Here is an 8,280-nt window from a genome sequence, read left to right on the forward strand (position 1 = left end):
TTCCTGGACGGCCAATTGGTAATATATTCAAGAGCTTTTAAAAAGCAGATCCTCTGTGATGTCACAATTCTTCTCCTGTGTGTGTGTGTGTGTTAGTCGCTCAGTCATGTCCGACTCTTTGCCACCCCATGGACTGTAGCCTGCCCCAGGTTCCTCTGTCCACAGGATTCTCCAGGTAAGAATACTGGAGTGAGTAGCCACTCCCTTTTCCAGGGGATATTCCCAACACAGGTATTGACCCCAGTCTTCTGCATTGCAGGCAGATTCTTTACCTTCTGAGCCACCAGGGAAGCCCAATTCTTCTCCTGGTTTAGTTGCTAAGTCATGTCAAACTCTTGTGACCCCATGGACTGTAGCCCACCAGGCTCCTCTGTCCATGGAATTCTCCAGGCAAGAATACTGGAGTGGGCTGCCATTTCCTTCTCCAGGAATTCTCTGAGGAGTACCTAAATTAATAGGATTTAGAACTTGGTGGATGAACAAGGTCGTACTGTATAACATCAGTTTAGTTCAGTTGCTCAGTCGTGTCCTACTCTCCACAACCCCATGAACCGCAGCACGCCAGGCCTCCCTGTCCATCACCAACACGCAGAGTTTACCAAACTCATGTCCATTGAGTCAGTGATGCCATCCAACCATCTCATCCTCTGTTGTCCCTTTCTCCTCCTGCCTTCAATCTTTCCCAGCATCAGGGTCTTTTCCAATGAGTCAGCTCTTTGCATCAGTTTAGTTCAGTCGCTCAGTCATGTCCGACTCTTTGCGACCCCATGAATCGCAGCACGCCAGGCCTCCCTGTCCATCACCGACTCCTGGAGTTCACTCAGACTCACGTCCATCGAGTCAGTGATGCCATCCAGCCATCTCATCCTGGGTTGTCCCCTTCTCCTCCTGCCCCCAATCTCTCCCAGCATCAGAGTCTTTTCCAATGAGTCAACTCTTCGCATGAGGTGGCCAAAGTACTGGAGTTTCAGCTTTAGCATCAGTCCTTCCAAAGAATACCCAGGGCTGATCTCCTTCAGAATGGACTGGTTGGATCTCCTTGCAGTCCAAGGGACTCTCAAGAGTCTTCTCCAACACCACAGTTCAAACGCATCAATTCTTTGGCGCTCAGCCTTCTTCACAGTCCAACTCTCTCATCCATACATGACCACAGGAAACACCATAGCCTTGACTAGACGGACCTTAGTCGGCAAAGTAATGTCTCTGCTTTCAATATACTATCTAGGTTGGTCATAATTTTCTTCCAAGGAGTAAGTGTCTTTTAATTTCATGGCTGCAGTCACCACCTGCAGTGATTTTGGAGCCCCCCAAAATAAAGTCTGACACTGTTGCCACTGTTTCCCCGTCTATTTCCCATGAAGTGATGGGACTGGATGCCATGATCTTCGTTTTCTGAATGTTGAGCCTTAAGCCAACTTTTTCACTCTCCTCTTTCACTTTCATCAAGAGCCTTTTGAGTTCCTCTTCACTTTCTGCCATAAGGGTGGTGTCATCTGCATATCTGAGGTGATTGATATTTCTCCTGGCAATCTTGATTCCATCTTGTGTTTCTTCCAGTCCAGCATTTCTCATGATGTACTCTGCATAGAAGTTAAATAAGCAGGGTGACAATATGCAGCCTTGATGTACTCCTTTTCCTATTTGGAACCAGTCTGTTGTTCCATGTCCAGTTCTAACTGTTGCTTCTTGACCTGCATACAGATTTCTCAAGAGGCAGGTTAGGTGGTCTGGTATGCCCATCTCTTTCAGAATTTTCCACAGTTTATTGTGATCCACATAGTCAAAGGCTTTGGCATAGTCAATAAAGCAGAAATAGATGTTTTTCTGGAACTCTCTTGCTTTTTCCATGATGTTGGCAGCGGATGTTGGCAATTTGATCTCTGGTTCCTCTGCCATTTCTAAAACCAGCTTGAACATCAGGGAGTTCACGGTTCACGTATTGCTTGGAGAATTTTGAGCATTACTTTACTAGCATGTGAGATGAGTGCAATTGTGCGGTAGTTTGAGCCTTCTTTGGCATTGCCTTTCTTTGGGATTGGAATGAAAACTGGCCTTTTCCAGTCCTGTGGCCAGTGCTGAGTTTTCCAAATTTGCTGGGATATATAGTGCAGCACTTTCACAGCATCATCTTTCAGGATTTGGCCAAAATATTGGAGTTTCAACTTCAACGTCAGTCCTTCCAAAGAACATCCAGGACTGATCTCCTTTAGGACTGGTTGGCTCTCCTTGCAGTCCAAGGGACTCTCAAGAGTCTTCTCCAACACCACAGTTCAAAAGCATCAATTCTTCGGCGCTCAGCTTTCTTTATAGTCCAACTCTCACATCCACACACGACTACTGGAAAAACCATAGCCTTGACTAGACGGACCTTTGTTGACAAAGTAATGTCTCTGTTTTTTAATATGCTGTCTAGGTTGGTCATAACTTTCCTTCCAAGGAGCAAGCGTCTTTTAATTTCATGGCTGCAATCACCATCTGCAGTGATTTTGGAGCCCCCCAAAATAAAGTCTGACACTGTTTCCACTGTTTCCCTGTCTATTTGCCATGAAGTGATGGGACCGGATGCCGTGATGTTAGTTTTCTGAATGTTGAGTTTTAAGCCAACTTTTTCACTCTCCTCTTTCACTTTCATCAAGAGGCTCTTTAGCTCTTCTTTGTTTTCTGCCATAAGGGTGGTGTCATCTATGTATATGAGGTTATTGATATTTCTCCCAGCAATCTTGTTTCCAGCTTGTGCATTTCAGCCCAGCATTTCACATGTGCATTCCAGCCGGGCATTTCACATGATGTATCCTGATATAAGTTAACTAAGCAGGTGACAATATAGAGCCTTGACGTAGTCTGTTCCAGATTTGGAACCAGTCCATTGTTCCATGTCTGGTTCTAACTGTTGCTTCTTGACCTGCATACACATTTCTCAGGAGGCAGGTCAGGTGGTCTGGTATTCCTATATCTTGAAGAATTTTCCACAGTTTGTTGTGATCTACACAGTCAAAGGCTCTGGTGTAGTCAATAAAGCAGAAGTAGATTTTTTTCTGGAACTCTCTTGCTTTCTCGATGATCCAGTGGATGTTGGCAATTTGATCTCTGGCTCCTCTGCCTTTTCTAAATCAAGCTTGAACATCTGGAAGTTCACGGTTCACTGAAGCCTGGCTTGGAGAATTTTGAACATTACTTTGCTTGTGTGTGAAATGAGTATAATTGTGGGGTAGTCTGAACATTCTTTGGCATTACCTTTCTTTGGGATTGGAATGAAAACTGACCTTTTCCAGTCCTGTGGCCACTGCTGAGTTTTTCAAATTTGCTGGCATATTGACTGCAGCACTTTCACAGCATCATCTTTTAGGATTTGAAATAGCTCAACTGGAATTCCATATAAAGGGGTAGTCTCCACATTTTAATGTTTGCAGAATAGTTCGTTGTTCAGACATCTCCTTTGTACAACTTCTGTACCCGGTTCACCGTTGGCTGAAGTCACTTTGCTGTATAACAGTAATTAACACAACATTAAAACAATGATACTTCAATTAAAAACTAAAAAAAAGAAAAGAAAACACAGCTTAGACTAAAAAAAAAAAAGAATTTAGAACTTGGGAATTATTAAAGATGTGCAGGGAGGATGTTCGGCACACCACATTTGTAAATCACCCAGATAGTCAACGGTGACCCAGGTACAGAAGTTATATAGAGGGGATATCTGAACAATGGGCCATTTTGCAAGCATTAAACTGTGGGCTATAATACGACCCAGCAATCCCACTGCTGGGCATACACACCGAGGAAACCAGAATTGAAAGAGACAGGTGTGCCCCAGTGTTCATCACAGCACTGTTTGCAATAGCCAGGGCATGGAAGCAACCTAGATATCCACTGGCAGACGAATGGGTAAGAAAGCTGTGGTGCATATACACAATGGAGTATTGCTCAGCTATTAAATGAATGCATTTGAATCAGTTCTAATGAGGTGGGTGAAACTGGAGCCTATTATACAGAGTGAAGTAAGTCAGAAAAGCACCAATACAGTATATTAATGCATATATATGGAATTTAGAAAGATGGCAACGATGACCCTATATATGAGACAGCAAAAGAGACACAGATATAAAGAACAGACTTTTGGACTCTGCAGGAGAAGCGCAGGTGGGATGATTTGAGAGAACAGCATTGAAACATGAATATTATCATATGTGAACCAGATCGCCAATCCAGGTTCCATGCATGAGACAGGGCGCTCAGGGCTGGTGCACTGGGTTGACCCAGAGGGATGGAATGGGAAAGGAGGTGGGAGGGGGGTTCAGGATGGGGAACACATGTACACCCATGGCTGATTCATGTCAATGTATGGCAAAAACCACTACAATACTGTAAAGTAATTAGCCTTCAATTAAAATAAATACATTAATCATAAAAAAATGTGGGCTATAGGAATATATTGAAAGACAAAGTGAGTTGTTCATTGTGTATTAGCGAAAGTGAACAAGATGATAAAACATGCTATATAACCACCACTGGTCATGAATCATCACGATATATGAATATTCATTGGAAGGGCTGATGCTGAAGCTCCAATCCTTTGGCCACCCCATTCGAAGAGCTGACTCATTAGAAAAGATTGAAGATGCTGGGGAAGATTGAAGGCAGAAGCAGAAGCAGAAGGGGATGACAGAGGATGAGATGGTTGGATGGCATCACCTACTTGATGGACATGAGTTTGAACAATCTTCAGGAGTTGGTGATGGACAGGGAGGCCTGTGTGCTGCAGTCCATGGGGTCGCAAAGAGTCGGACATGACTGAGAGCCTGAACTGAACCGAACTGATAACCATCATGATGTTAGGTATGTGTTACAAATACAGAAGAAACACTGGTCAAGTATATGGTTGAATGTAAGCTGTGGTTTTTCGGAGATAGGATTTTATATATTCATTACTTCCTTGTGAGTGCCTTTCTACATTTGTTGATGACAATAAACGTGTATCATATTTACAGTCAAGACAAAGAGATTTGCTTTTGTGTGTGTGTGTTTCAATGGCCCAGAAAGAAAACACCAAGTTCAGGTAAAGATCCACAGTGATGCATTACTTCCCCAAAGCAGGTTTCTCCTTCCAGCTTGGAAATGTTTATGGGAAATGCTGGATATGTAAGGCTGATCTTGGCCCCTTCTTCTCTAGAACAGAGCTCCCCAGAAGGGGCTGTCCTGATCACCTGGGCAGGGTCACCCACCAAGAGATTTGTGAAATGTACAAGCCTTGTCCCACCCAGGCACCTTAGACCCAGAATCTGGGGGAGACCGCTCCACCCTCCACAAGAAATGTCTTTTGTGTGTGTAGTAAAACACACATAAAAATTACCATTTACCGTGTCACTGTCATTGAGTATTCACATCTGGGTGCAACCATCATCAGTACTGTCCATCTCCAGAACTTCTCATCATTCCAACAGAAACTTTCTACCTATTAAATAACAACCCTCCATTCTCCCTCGCCCCAGCCCCTGGTAACCAGAGTTCTCCTTTCTGTCTCTATGAATGTGATCACTCAAGGAGCCTCATATAGTGGGCTCACACAGTATTTATCCTTTGCTGTCTGGCTTATTTCACTTAGGATATAGTCTCAACTTTCATCCATGTTGCAGCATGGGTCAGAAGTTCATTCTTTTTTAAGGTGAATAATATTCCATTGCATATATGTGCTACATTTTGTTTATCCATTCACCTGTAGGTGGACACGGGATTGTTTCTACCTTTGGTCTACCATGAATAATGGTGCTACGAACATGGATGAGTGAATAACTGGAGTCCCTGCTTTCGTTCCTTTGGGGCATACACCTAGCAGTGGAATTTCTGGGTCACATTCAAGTTTTATGTTTAATTTTTCAAGGAAACTGCCATACAGTTTTCCACAGCAGCTTCATCATTTCACATTTCCACTAGCAAATGCATGAGGGTCCTAATTTCTTTACATCCTCACCAATGCCTGCTATTATTATTTTAATAATAGCTATCTTAGTATGTGTGAGCTTCATTCTGGTTTTGATTTGCATTTCCCTAATGATTAGTGATGTTGAGCATCCTTTCCTGTGTTATTGGTTATTTGTATACCAACTTTGCAGATATGTCTGTTTAAGTCCTTTGCCTGCTTTTTAATCAGCTTTGTTGTTGTTGAGTTGTAGGAGTTCTTTATATATTTTGGATATCAGTTCAGTTCAGTTCAGTCGCTCAGTCGTGTCCGACTCTTTGCGACCCCATGAATTGCAGCACGCCAGGCCTCCCTGTCCATCACCATCTCCCGGAGTTCACTCAGACTCACGTCCATCGAGCCCGTGATGCCATCCAGCCATCTCATCCTCTGTCGTCCCCTTCTCCTCCTGCCCCCAATCCTTCCCAGCATCAGAGTCTTTTCAAATGAGTCAACTCTTCTCATGAGGTGGCCAAAATACTGGAGTTTCAGCTTTAGCATCATTCCTTCCAAAGAAATCCCAGGGCTGATCTCCTTCAGAATGGACTGGTTGGATCTCCTTGCAGTCCAAGGGACTCTCAAGAATACGCACAGTCATTTTTTCAATATATGTATTTTGGAGTCATATGACTTGTTACAACATTCATTTATTACTTTTTTAAACTTGGAAAACACGGAAAGAAAAACGAGGGCCACAAGAAGCATTAGTGACTTTATTCATTGACTCAGCAATTCCACATTTGGGATTTGTCATAAGGAATTTTTGTGAACATGCACAAAGATTTAACCATAAGAAGGTTCATCATAAAGGAAGGAGGAAGCAAGGATTAATGTCTAACCAGAGCATATAGGTTAAACAAAACACGGTGACTCTACACAGCACTCTGTCATTACCAGTAACATTGTAGATGAGTCCTCTGCACGATGAGTGGACATTTGTCATTAGCCATGCATGAAAGGAGAAAACTGCAAATCTATTTACAGTGCGATCCCAGTTTTGTTTCAAACATATGTGTGATTCTGTAAAGAGGAAGGAAAAATGCCAACATATTAATAGTGGTGATCTTCTGTGGTGGAACTCAGGTTATTTTTATTTTCTTCTCCGTAGTTTTTTCCAGTTTCCAATTATTTCTGCAATAAACATGTGGCTTTACAGTAAAAAAAAAAAAAGTCAATTATTTTTATGGCATCCACAAGTATATACACAGTGTTACCCTGATTATGTGAAAATATATTCACATATATATTCATAAAGAGTCGAACACAACTTAGCGACTGAACGACAACATCGAAAAACGAATAAAAAAGGTCTCTGCACCATGAGATTCTGAGATGTCTCATTTTTATTTGTATTCTCCTAGGTTTTCCAAATTCCCTAGGGTCTGGTTGTTTTGTTATCTGGTTAGGCAAGATAGAAAAAGAAGGAAAACTGCTAAACTTTCAAAAATGAAAACCTAAAGTAAATGAGAATCTGAATGAAATAAAATTTAGCTCAAATACCTCGGACACGCGACCAAACAGCGAGCCAGAGGCAGGAGGCTGGATGCGGAAACCGACCTACTACCGCAGCGCCAGAAAAGAGGCCCCGCCCAGGCCTCAGCGGCTTCTCCGGGACACGACGTCCGCACAGCCCGCTTGCCCAGGCTGTTCGGTGACGGTCCGGCAGAGGCCCCGCCCCCAGGAACGTAAAGACCACGCCCTCAGACCCCGCCCCGCCCCCTCGGCCGCCCCGCTGCGTCGGTCCTCTAAGCCCCCGGGCCGGGCCCTCCCCAGGGCTTCCGGAGCCGGCCGCGCCACGGGCCCCGGAGCCGGCCGCGCCACGGGCCCCGCCCCCGGGAACGTAGGGCCACGCCCCCTCGCCGCCACGCTGCGTCCGCGCCGCCCGTCGCGCAAGTCCTGGCTTCCGGAGCGGGACGGAAGGGCGGGCAGCCAGTCAGGCAGAGGCTGCGAGGCCCAGCCACGGAAGGGCGCGGTTCCCTGAGGAGCGCCCGAGCGTGCTTCCTTCTGTCCGCCTCAGCCGTGTCCCCGCCTGCCCCCAGGTGCTCAGGTCGCGGAGGGCACAGGAGGCCGCACTGCCGAGGGGGGCAGAGATCAAAGCGGGGTGGGCTGTGGCCCCCCCCCGCCCCCAGGGACGCGCGCCGCGGGCGGATCAAAGCGCATCAGGCCAGGGCCCGCCCTTCCGAGCGAGCGACTGGCCGGGACGCCGGACCTGCAGTGAGCCGGCCGGCAGGGCCCAGCCAGGCGACTTCCTCCGGCCCCCGGTGGACTCTGCCCCGCGTGAGGGGTCGCGGTGGCCTCAGGGGTGTGAGCCAGGCAGAGTTTGC

The 8,280-nt window shown here is 45.7% G+C and overlaps 1 long non-coding RNA gene across 1 annotated transcript; it reads right to left on the reverse strand.

Moving 5' to 3' along the window:
* Positions 1 to 6,655: 6,655 nt before the first annotated feature.
* On the reverse strand, positions 6,656 to 7,806 carry LOC138436175 (uncharacterized). The gene is made up of 2 exons (XR_011255363.1): positions 7,457 to 7,806; positions 6,656 to 6,976 (listed from the first exon to the last, which is right to left on the reverse strand). It is a non-coding gene; the product is annotated as an uncharacterized lncRNA (long non-coding RNA).
* Between the last annotated feature and the right edge of the window lie 474 nt (positions 7,807 to 8,280).

This window comes from Ovis canadensis, chromosome 3 (genome assembly GCF_042477335.2).
Source record: "Ovis canadensis isolate MfBH-ARS-UI-01 breed Bighorn chromosome 3, ARS-UI_OviCan_v2, whole genome shotgun sequence".
In the NCBI taxonomy this organism is placed as follows: domain Eukaryota; kingdom Metazoa; phylum Chordata; class Mammalia; order Artiodactyla; family Bovidae; genus Ovis; species Ovis canadensis.